This window comes from Dendrobium catenatum, unplaced genomic scaffold, assembly GCF_001605985.2.
Source record: "Dendrobium catenatum unplaced genomic scaffold, ASM160598v2 fragScaff_scaffold_1009, whole genome shotgun sequence".
Lineage (NCBI taxonomy): Eukaryota > Viridiplantae > Streptophyta > Magnoliopsida > Asparagales > Orchidaceae > Dendrobium > Dendrobium catenatum.
This window is the reverse complement of record NW_021319471.1, coordinates 108283-116025: the sequence shown is the minus strand read 5'-3', so window position 1 is coordinate 116025 and position 7743 is coordinate 108283.

Here is a 7743-nt window from a genome sequence, read left to right as displayed (position 1 = left end):
ATTTGGTGCAATTATTGTGAATAGGCTGATTGGTCAAAAAGGCAGTTCGATCATCTGGGGTGATTAGACACAGACGATCGTCCCGAGGAGTCAGACCGGAGGACCGTTGAAAAAGCAGATTGTCCAGGCCGATTAGGTGGATCGTCTAAGATGATGCTCAATAAAGGATCGTACTTGCCAAATTTAAAATGTTTTAAATTAAGCACCACGTGTATCGTCCAGGACAAATAGTGGATCGTCCAGGACGATTGTCCAAAAATGGACGTCCCGGGTAAAATTATAGATTTTAAATGTGCTAACACATGTATCATCCAGGATGAACAGGTTGATCAGACGAGATGATAACTAATAAATGCATCATCCAAGACAAAAACGTTTTCGGCCAGGACGATTAAGATGATTGTAGCAGAGGACGATCATATCATCCAGGATGATAAAATATTGTCAAGGACGATGAGAGCAGAATAGTCAGAACATTCAGCAGATGGAGTTTTTGATGAAAAAAGAACATATCATCCAGGATGATAAAGGTATCAGCTAGGATGATGTGACAAAAAATTTTGAACTCAAGGGAAGGATGGAGATAATCAGAGAAGTCCCAAAAAAATAATAAAATCAACTAAGAACAATAATGCTAAAACATGAAATAAGCATAAAAACTAGTAAATAAACAAGTTTATTTATTTATTTATTTATTTAGCAAGACACGCATATGATAAATGCTACAAATAATTAAATTTCAATGATTTGTAAGATCAATGAGTTAACAATGTTGAAATCTGAAAAAGGTAGAATATCCAATCCTGTTAACCCTAGCTTGGACTTCTTTCAGGGGAAAATTGTCTTTTGAAAACAAAAACCCTAACTCAGAATAAACTAATTGGAAAGAAAAAAGATCTGTTCAAAACTTGCTCCAAAGAATTTATCTTATAGAATAATATACCAAAGCAATTTGTCTCAATCATGGAATTTGAAATCAATCCTTTGAAAATATCAAGTAACCCACGAATTCTTCAAAAATTTTAAAAGTTTGAAAGAGGGGTAAGCTTGTCTTTTGTGGGCTCATTTTATGCCTCTTGTCAAATTGAATGGCACTCTTTGTGCATCTTTTGATTTTTGATACACTTTTGTGTATATATATTTTTTTCAATTTGGCGTCATTGCGTATCTTTTTGTTTTTGGCATCATTGGCAATTTTAATTTTTGTTCTTGCAAGCTAGATCCCTTTTTTAACAACTCTTAAAATATATTTAGTTGTGAGTAGATCTTCCAGATATTAGAGACGAGAAACTCACTCTCTAATATAAGGAGGAATAGACCACAAAGCAGACTTTTGCAATTATATGATAAATGCAATGGCAAGATTTCAATTAACTCGAAAGATATATAAAAGCTTTGAATATTATAAATATAAGGTAGATTACTATAGCAAGGTAGAAAAGATATTAATTTCAAATACTAGTTGTTAATTTGAGATAGACTTTTGTTTAGAAAAGAAAATTTTACCACTAAAAGAGGTTAGAGGCTAGAGGGAGGGAAACCATTAATGGTGTTTTTCCCTTTAACTAATTTAGAGATGTTAAAACATTAACTATAAATCTCCAAAAAATAAAAATAAGGAGAAAATATAAATTCAACGAAGATCCAAAAAGAAACGTGCTAAAAATACCAAAAGGAAAAATGACAAAAAGTAGAGAAAGAAATAAACTAAATAAAAAGTAAAGATTTGATCAGAAAATCATGCAACCCAGATATAATTAAGCAGCAAAAATAAGCAATTGAGAGACATGCGCCTCCGCAGTCCAATATGCTCTCACAATGTCTTTGGTGAGAGCACACCTGCAAAAATCATCAAATGTCAGATTTAGGAACCCAAATAGGTTTGGGTTCCTTCTTATGAAAAGAAGAATGTGATGCATGATTTTTATGCAGTGAATTATGCAATTTGGGTCTCCATACCCAATGTGTACTATGATGAATGGTGCAAGTATGTGCTATGTGTCCTAACATGCCACATGAAAAACATCTCACTCAAGGAAAAGGATTTCTTAATCGGTTTGGGTTATAATGCCTCTTCCTAGTTATTGGCTTTGGATCAAATGTGGGTGTCATCCAATTTTTCTTACATGCATCCAATTCAGTTTTAAACCTCTAGTAAGCATTTTCTAAATCAATTTCCAAATAGCGCCTTTTTATGCTCATATTCTTTAGTAGAAGTTTTAAAATCAGATTCAAGCGAGGTGTAGGAAGCATTCAAAGAATCATGCTCAATAATTAATTCAGAATGATTTTAATTTAAATCATCAAATTCATCAAGTAGAGACATGTGATTGCTATCAATTTGAAAGTGATCTTTTCTCAAAATTTCATGCTCTTTTTATAAATTCAAAATCTCCAATTTCAAACTAGCGTTAGTTTTCTTAAGTTTTCTATATGATGCATGGATTTTCTCACATATTTCAAGCAATTGGTCATAGGTTGGTTGGAATACGTCTTCTTGGTCAGATTGTTCAAAATCATCAGCCATTAAGCACAAGTTTTTTGTCTCCACTTCAGGTTCAGTCTCAGATGAGTTAGATGCAGGCTCCACCCAAAAAGCTTTTTAGGCTTGCTTCTTATCCTTTATGAACTTAGGTTTCACCTCATTCATTTCTTTGCTTGAGTGATCCTGAAGTGTAGGACAATTAGCTATGACATGTTTAGGCTTCCTTCATTCAAAATAAACAACATCAGAAGAACCTTTAATATTTTTGTTATCCTTACATTTTCTCCAATTCTGATGATGCTTGTGACTCTTCCTTAGAAAGCTCTTAAATTGCCTTATGATTAAGGCAATATCATCATTTTCAGATGCGGAAGAATCAGAGTCCGTGTTGTTGCCTTTAAGTGCCTCTATTTTCTCATTTTTCCTCTCACGTGCATTAAGATTTTTTTGGTTTACCCCTTGCTCGTAAGCAATGAGTGAGTCAAGTAAGTTATCAATCGAAAAAGTATTCAAATCTTTAGACTCAGAAATTACAGTGATTTTAGCATCAAAAGAGGAAGACAAACATCTTAAAATTTTGTTCACTTTTTCAAAGTTAGAAAGTTCTCTTCCTAAGGCATGCAAAGAAGTAATAATCTGAGTAAATCTCGTATACATATCAGAAATTGATTCATGAGGTTTCATACGATAAAGTTTGTAATCATGTAAAAGAATGTTCAAACGAGATTGCTTTACTTCATTAGTACCTTCATAGGTGACACACAATTTATCCCAAATTTCTTTACCAGTAGTGAAGTAAAAACACGCATGTAATCTTCTGATTTCAAAGCACAGAAAAAATAGTTCAAACATTTTGCATTTAATTGTGCTAAATCCCTATCATCTAGAGTCAATTTGGTAAAAGGAAGTGGAGCAGTAATGCCATTCAATTTTCCAGTTGGAGGTGTATAACCATCCTTAACAAGCATCCATATGCGATAATCAATTGATTGTAAAAATGTAGACATGCGAGTTTTCCAAAAATCAAAAGAGATATTATCAAACAAAGGTGGTCGAGTAATAGAATACCCTTCCGCAGTATTATGATTTCTGTTTTAAGCCATGGATCAAAATTCAAAAAGTTTTCAAACTTAGTTTTTAAGAATCCTGCTCTGATACCACTTAAAAGTTGGTTAAGGATGTTAAGCCCTTAAGAACTAGCCCGAGGCTAACCAAGAGGGGGGGGGGGGTGAATTGGTATTTTAAAAAAATTTTAAGCAAAGCACAACAAAACTTAAACAAATCACCACTAAAATCAAAGTGCAGGAAAATAAATAAACACAGAAGTAGTAGAAATAGAACACAAAGATTTATAGTGGTTCGGTCAACTCGACCTACATCCACTCCCTGGAGGCGCCCACCTAGTATTGGACTACAAAAGTGACTCTTCTTTTGCTCCCACAGCAAGGCGGAGAAGCCTTTACAAAACCTTCTTTTTGCTAAGCCCAACAAGGCAGAGAGCCCAACTCCTTTTGCTTCCTCCTGAAGCAGGCAGAGAACCTCGATCTATTTCTGAAGCTTATCTCTCCCAACCCTTCCAAGGACAAGTGACTCTAGTGGAAGAAGAATTGGAACAATACTTGGAGCAACCCTTGTGAATCCCCCTCATAAGCGCCCCCTCACAAAATCCTCTCTCTCTCTCTCCCCCCCTCTCTCTCTCTCCTCTAGGCTCTCTCAGCTCTAGACAGCAGTAAAAGATCTTATTGCATAAGAAAATTTGGGTCCTTTAAATAGAATTTCAAGAACCTCCTTTATCTAACAGGACAATAGGAATATTGTCCTAGCCAATCAGTACAAAATAATCTCAATCATCCCGGGATGGCTTGGGATGATCAGAAGAAAATTGGTTATATCGTCCAGGCTGATACAATATCATCCTGCCTGATTAGTTCAAATCCGAGTACAATAATCCTGAACATCACCCGAAATAGATGCTGGCCAAGGTTAATCGTCCAGGACATCATCCCGACTGATTCTGCGATTGGCCTGGCTGAAGTGATCGTATTAATCAGCCTTAATTGCTTTCTATAATTTCCAGATTAATTTAGGCATAATTGAGCTGTATCATACAAGCCGATATGAAGATCATCCTGGACGATAATTTAAAATAAAGAATACCTAAATTGATCATGGTGGCTGATTCTTTCTGATTTGAGCCTATCGTCCTGGCCGATACAAGTATCGTCCAAGATAACTAGCTTAATGACGGCTGCTTAACCAGGATGCCCTAGTTAGGGTTTCTATTTTTAGTCGGATCGTCCTGGCCGAAATGAACATCGACCAGGCCGATGTACTCAAAGCAGAAAACTCAAAAAACCCCTCAAGTGTGTGTGTGCTAGGTTACATAGCATAAGGAACCACTTTTACAATTGACTCAAGAAAGGAAAAAATACAGACTTGACTCAACCTAAATCTACCCGATCTTGAGCTGGATTGAGTTGCATTTGATCATGTGGTCCTGAAAAATTAGTAGGCAAGGCAGTCGTAGAAAAACATGAATGTTTGATATCATCAAAAGTCTAATCCATAATCTTAGATTCGCAACAGACTCCCTTGGAAAACTATTTGAGGGAAGTCACAATTTGATAAAACCTTAGATTTGACTTCCCTTTATGGAGTCAAATCAGGAAGGTTAAGTTTTTAGATTTTTTAAGTGATCACAACTGGATTTGTATTTTCATTTGAGGAGAGTCAACTTCCCATCATTCTCATGGTTAATCATCAAAATTGATGCAGAATGATGCTTTTTTATTAAATTTATAATAATTACCTAAGATAGTCAGGATCGACCCCTTATCCTGGTCTATTAGATACTATTTAGGAATGATGATATTTTCTTGCCATAAATTGTTATCTATCAAGCCTTTGAAAATAATGCAATCCTTTATCGAATAATTGAGTATGTAGTGGTAAGGATAGTACTTGGAATCATCTTGGTTATCTATGTGCTCTAGCCTGCTGACCTTTGATAGTATGAAATCTGACTTCTTTAGAAGAATCCTAAAGATCTTCCTTATTGACTCTCTTTTAAATGGGTATGGTCTGGCTAAACTCTCTTTAATTTATATCGAGTATAGTTCTTTAGGAGGTTGAGTGGTTATTTTGAATTGTCAACTTTATTCTAGTGGTTATGGATGAATAATTGATTGAATGGTGGTAGATTATTTTCCTTTGTCTACAGCTACCACTGTAGCTACTCGCTTCTCTCAAAGGACTTGATGGGTTTTTCAACTTTCTTTTCATTGGATATATCCTTTTAGAATGGCATCCTTGGAGCCTCTTCTTGTATGTTGCTTGCTTTATTTAGAAGTTTTCAATGGTTTTGACTGTGAACCCTTTCAAGATAAAAACAACAAGCCCATGGATATTCTTTAGAAGAATCTCCACTGGTGTTTCTTTTGCAACTAAGTTCACCTTTCATCTAGGGGTTTCACCACCTCATCTTGTACTAAACCAAATACTTTCTTGGCTTTGGGTTTTTGATTACTAGATCACCCATAATTGTGTGCTGTTGAGCTCCAAAAAATTTCATTAATAATAGATTTTCTAGTTCATTAAAGGTTCTCATCAAACTATCTTTAGAAATATATTTTCATGTTCGTTAAAGGTTCTTATCGAACCATTTGGCTGCTTAGCATACCACTCAAAAAAGATGCTAGAATGACTTCTAATAAATTAGCAAGAAAGTTGAGCATCTGACACACAAACATTGCAAAAGCTCACTCGAAAGTGGGCTAGATGTTGTCTCGAGTTTTCAATATTGGTAAATATGTCAAAGGATGGTGACACAAAGCCCTTTGGGAAAGGGACTGAATCATATTTCTTAGGTTAGGGCCTACCCTTGATAAAAGATGTGATCCATTTGGAATGGGCTAATGCCTCCCTTACTGGATTTTAATTAACTATTTAAAGTTATTTTGAGTTGGTGGGGGAGGAATAATTGGACGAACTATAGGGAGTATTTTTTGGAGTGGGGGAATTAAAAGAACAAGTTGCATAACCAAAAGAACTATCGATACAAACTCGCAGACAAAAGAACTAGATTTTGGTTTTCTTACCTGATCTGTGACTACTGAATGGAATGTGAAAGTTCGTTAGGGATGTTAAGCCCTTATGAACTTAGTCCCAAACTACCAAGAGGAGGGGGGGGGGGGGAATTGGTATTTTAAAATTTTCTTTTCACAAAGAATGAATATCACATAAACAAAAATCATACCACAAAAATAAATGCGAAAAAAGTGCAGAAGCAAGAAAATAAGAACATAGAAATTTATAGTGGTGTTCGCGTCAAACTCGACCCTACGTCCACTCCCTTGGAGGCACGTCCAAGTATTGAACTACAAAACTGACTCCCTTTATGCCCCCACGGCTAGGCGCGGAGAAGCCCTCACAAGAACCTCCTTTTTGCACCCCGGCGCAAGGCCAGAGAACCTATCTCCTTTTTGCTTCCTCCTGAAGCGGTAGAGCACACTTACCAATAATTGCAAGCTCCGCTTTACTCTACCAGCTTATGGCACGGCCGGCGAAACTAAGACACAGAGATTTGAACAACCTGTTGAATCCCTACAGACTCTCTCACTCTTCTCCAAGGTCTCAGTCGGCACAGAAAGCACATACAGTCATAAATGCAGACTCAGGGCTTATTATTGCGAATGTCAGCCGATTGGACCATCCGCGATAGAAAAACTCAAAGATGGCTAGATCATTGCGGAAGCAGCGGCGTTGAAGGCTGATCGTCCAGCGATCGTTCCTGTGGTGGCCGATTTAGTTCAAATCCATGGGAAAATTTCCTGACAATAGCCCTGGATACGAGCTGGCCGATATTTATCGTCCTGAAGTAACTTAGGTTTTTGATTGGATCGATCCGGCCTGATCCTGCGATCGTCGAGGACGATATGATCGTATCACATCAATCCTTAACTTACTTCCCCTTGATTTGCCTGATCAATTAAGGCATAATTTGTGAATATCATCCGGCCAGATCAATGATCGGCCTTGGCGATAATCTTAAAAAATACAGTATAAATTATGATTGTCATATGGCGGGCAACTTCTTTCTTGTTTTGAGCTTATCGTCCTGGACCGATTAACGTATCGTCCAGGCCGATATGTAAGTCCTTATTAGAGGTCTCTGTTTTTGAAACTCGATCGTCCAGGAATCCAAGGGATTCGGGCTGACCGATGTGAGCAAAAATAGATGATTCATAAACTCTCAAGTG